Source organism: Camellia sinensis, chromosome 10, assembly GCF_055761805.1.
Source record: "Camellia sinensis isolate YWXY chromosome 10, ASM5576180v1, whole genome shotgun sequence".
Taxonomy (NCBI): Eukaryota; Viridiplantae; Streptophyta; class Magnoliopsida; order Ericales; family Theaceae; genus Camellia; species Camellia sinensis.
The window spans coordinates 150,796,588-150,801,294 of record NC_138970.1 but is presented as its reverse complement, the minus strand read 5'-3'; the positions used below and the strand labels follow the sequence as shown (position 1 = coordinate 150,801,294).

The window sequence follows — 4,707 nt, the reverse complement described above, 5'->3', positions numbered from 1 at the left end:
GTGTGGGGGTGTTTGGCTAAAGTGGTTATTCCTAGTCCTAAAAAGACTAAGATAGGTCCTAAAACCATTGATTGCAGTTTCATTGGTTATGCTAAGAATAGTAGTGCAGATCGGTTTTTGATTCATAAATCAAAACATACCGAAATGCATGTAAATACTGTTATTGAGTCAATGAATGCATCATTCTTTGAACATGTATTTCCAAATAAGACTGGACAAGAGACTAGTAATAATAAAAGATCTCATGATGCTATTACTAGTCAAGGTGAAGAACATGATCAAGAACAAGAACAAAACTTAGACCAAAATGAGGAAAAGGAACCTAGGCGTAGTAAATGTGCTAGAACCTCAAAATCTTTTGGTCCAGATTTCCTAACTTTTTTGTTAGAAAATGAGCCTTTAACTTTTAAAGAGGCTATGTCCAGTCCTGAAGCTCCTTTATGGAAGGAAGCTATCAATAGTGAAGCTGAATCCATCTTGGAAAATCACACTTGGGAATTGGTGGATTTGCCACCAGGTTGGAAACCTCTTCGGTACAAATGGATTTTCAAAAGAAAATTGAAAGCAGATGGATCAATTGACAAATACAAGGCAAGACTTGTGGTCAAAGGATTTAGACAAAAAGAAGGTCTTGATTACTTTGACATATACTCACCGGTTACTAGAATAACATCCATTAGAATGCTAATTGCCATTACATCTCCATACAATCTAGAAATTCATCAAATGGATGTGAAAATCGCTTTCTTAAATGGTGAGTTAAATGAAGAAATTTACATGGAACAACCAGAAGATTGTTCCAACAAAAGATACCCATATAAAAAACATATATGATGTCATTTTGTGTTCACTCACCTCAGAAGCAGCAGAAAGCAGAAGGAACTGAGTCAGGATAATTTCCTTATTTAAAAGGTCTATCACGATCCAATGAAGAATTGCTTACTTCTCTAGAATCAAGTTCAAGGTTGACAATGAATTGTTCTAACTTTTCAAGGAGTTTTTCCTTCAAGCTGTCAACCTGTCAATACAAGGCCAAACTGTCACGGTGTGTGCATCAATACATCAATCACAAGCATGGTTGTTTAATCTTTCTAAATATAATTGCTTTCCAAATAATTTGAGTGAACAAACAGAATTCTAATATTTAGCCCACAAACCCTGAAATTTGTAGGAAATAAAGTTTCCAACTCAATAATATGTAGAATCATATTTTTCACTTTTAATATTTAGCAATATTTATTAAGGCTATTTTGTAATACGACGACGGACGGAATGACTAGATTCCTTAAAAGAATAAAACATGTAAAGCAAGTAATAATGAAGTTTGATTGACAAAACTTAAAAATAGTTTTAACACAAATCGGAAAATCCAATTGCTTTAAGAAGCATTGTAGCCTCAACACTCAACTGTATAGAGTTGTGGCAAATAAATAGTTACATTAGAGACACTTCAAAAACTAAGCCCAAATCCAAAACCAAAATACCAACTCCATAGGGTCCAGAAATGAGTATCAAAGGTACCTTGACCTTTTGGAGTATGACATCTGGAAAAAAAAATAAAATTAAAAGCAACAGCTTAGTACAATAAAAATAGAATAATAGAAAATTATGATAGGATATAATACTAACACAAAACAAGAACATTGGCCAATCATAACAAAACCAAAAAAAAAAAACTACTGCTGCAAATTGAACTTACCTGAACAACTTTCTATAGAAATAAGTTTATTTGAAATGTCTTGAAAGTTTTCACATCATATCATATTTTAAATATCACTTCTACCACTTAAAGTGAAAGCTGACTCTTTGAAATATATAAAGATTTTATCACACATCTTAAGATAATTTGGCTTGAGATTCATAGCAACAAGTTTGCAAAACAATTTCAGAAGTAGGATGCAAATTATATCATATATGTTCTCCTCTATCTCAATTACATGCTTATTCAACAAATTGAAAGATCAAGGTATGCAAGAGGCGAAAATTAAAGACTTACCGTGTTTGATGATTGATTAGCAGCTTTTCTATTCGTATAAACAGAATAACCAATTATCTTACGACTACACCAATTAATAATGCCCATTCCATATTAGCTTTTATTCCTCTAGGTGTGATAAACCTATTTGGAATTTAAACTCTGATGGGGGGTTCACTATCAACTCTGTCTGGAATCATTGGAGGAATAAGTATAATAAAGTTGCTTGGCATAAGCTCATCTGGGGTCCTCATATGATACCTAGAGTCAGCTTCATTGTTTGGATAGCTTCTCATGAAAGATCGAATACTGGTGATAGATTGAGTCTATTTGACTTGACCTTTACTTTAATCTGCCCTTTCTGTTAGTATCCTGATGAGAGTCATTCCCACCTGTTCTTTAATTGTTTATTTTCTACTAGGATCTGGAATGCTCTCAAAGCCAAGTGCAATTTGAGCGGGCTTGATCTTCACTGGCCTGATGTTATTAACTTTGCTACCAAAGAGACTCTCTGAGATCAATTATCTTTAAATTGTCCTTGTTGTGCTCTGTCTATCATATATGGCTTGAAAGGAATAATAGAATCTTTAATAAAGGACATAAACCTGAAGAGGTGGTTATTAAATCTATTATTCAAATGATTAAAGGTAGACTTTTGTCTATTAACAATTTGCCAAGATCAACCAGTGATGGCTGGTTCATTTCTTAGTGGAATCTGCCTGAGTCTGTTTTGAAGCCCTATATCATCAGGAATGGAAGGGTTGCTAAGTGATATGAGTTCAGTATAAGAGAGATGAGTGAAGGAAAACAAAAAAAGTGTGTTTTTCTAATTGTTTGCTAATCTATGCAGCAGCATGAGGAGCTAAACAACAATTTGATGAGGGTTGAATAAAGTGAGAAACATATTTAAAATGTCATACATTCAAATATTTGAGTGGAAATTCTATGGGTTGAGTGGATTCAGGCTTTATATGAGTGATTTTTATATGCAAGGTAAGGAAGCTGTAATAGAGAGATGTGAGATTCTATATTGTGGGTCGAGTGTAGTGAGCCCATATATTGTGTGCTCTAGCCTGGTGCTGTTATGTGATTTGTACTACCTATTTCTTGGTAATACTTGTTTCATACTTCATTATCGGTAGGTTATATTGATTACATCTAGCTTGCAAATGCATCTAGGAGATTGCTACTGCCATGTGTTGGATGCACTTGTAAGACTGCTGCCAGTGAAGGCTGGTGACTTGGAGGAATCTTGGATGATTGTTGGCTTAGTGTGGTGGATTGAAGGTGGCTGCATCTTGCTCTTATCCAAAGGAATTGAGGCTTGGTGGTAGGGGCAGCTTGCGCCCTATCATGCTCTCTGTCTTAGTTTATTGTATAGTTGTTATTACTTTTTTAACCATCTTTTGAAGATTGATGTAAATACTAGTTTATTAGTGTTATGGCCTACTCCTACGGGCTGTGTAGAAGACTCACTATGTTTTGGTTTTGGGATGGTAGATAGTGGGCTGTTGAACATGTTTTTTAATATGTGCTGCCTTGATGAAGTTATGGTGGGTACAAGTGAAGCTATTTTTGTCAGACCATACCATGCCCAGATTGTGTTAATAGGGAGCTTCCTGACTGCCAATGCTTGGATTACTGTTGTTCAAGACCCTTATTCTATCAGTATATGGCTGTTGAACATCTTAGCTCTATATATAATTATTATGGATTAGGACAGTTTTATATATCATTTGAGGGCAGGTTAGATAATTGTTAGTTTTTGTGTAACTCTTTATAGTTGTGGTAGGGCTTGGGGCATGCCCCTTGCAATTTTGTATATTCTCTAGTTTTAATTTATGACTTATTCACCAAAAAAAAAAAAAAAAAAACTCACAAGCCTAAATTCACCATACTTGAGCTCAAATGAGCAAAAGTTTGGCAGCACAACAATTCACAATCAACTTGACTGAAATCATTTCAAGTAATTCACATCGGTACCTCCTACATTTTCATAATCTGATTGTTCAAAATAAAATGGCTAATATGGCTTCACATGGATTATGTGATTAGGGCACAATTCAAAGTTAGAACAGTAACGAAGATAGAGATTTTAAAGAAAACAAGGAATGCAATTTGGTTGCTGGAAAAATACACCATGAGGGCATAAACTCATTATCAATATCGTGCTAGGCTTCATGCACCTACTCACTAATAATCTCAGAGTTCAGGGCTTTTATGAACTTACCTTAACAACTTTCTATAGAAAACATGAGTTGCTCCTATAATTGAACTTCAGTATCTTGCTATAATCAATGTTCTTCATTATTCCTGTAATTTGATCATAAGAGCAGTTAAAATGTAAGTTCCAGAAAATTCAAGAAATAGCAAAGAACTTGTTCACAACTAAATCATCGTACCCCAGACGTACTCCTCCACTTTAGCCATTGCAAAATCATAACAAAACAATAATAATAATAATAATAATAATAATAATAATAATAATAATAATAATAATAATAATAATAATAATAATAATAATAATAATAATAAAAACAAAAATAAATAATAATAAAATGCACCATTAGCTATGAGTTTGATGCTTTGGTTTTCCTTTTAGATGTCGTCTTATTAGTCATTTGCTGCAAATTTGATGCAATCAAGAGCAGTCTCATACCTGAATCACTGTTGAAGGCTTGAAAATAAACTTGGTGAAAAACCTCCTTTTGGCATTAAATGAAAAGAATATC

At 33.7% G+C, this 4,707-nt stretch overlaps 1 long non-coding RNA gene across 1 annotated transcript; it reads right to left on the bottom strand.

The window, feature by feature from the left end:
- Positions 1 to 751: 751 nt before the first annotated feature.
- LOC114256592 (uncharacterized) lies at positions 752 to 4,435 on the bottom strand. The gene is made up of 3 exons (XR_014342745.1): positions 4,206 to 4,435; positions 1,409 to 1,544; positions 752 to 1,018 (listed from the first exon to the last, which is right to left on the bottom strand). It is a non-coding gene; the product is annotated as an uncharacterized LOC114256592 (long non-coding RNA).
- Between the last annotated feature and the right edge of the window lie 272 nt (positions 4,436 to 4,707).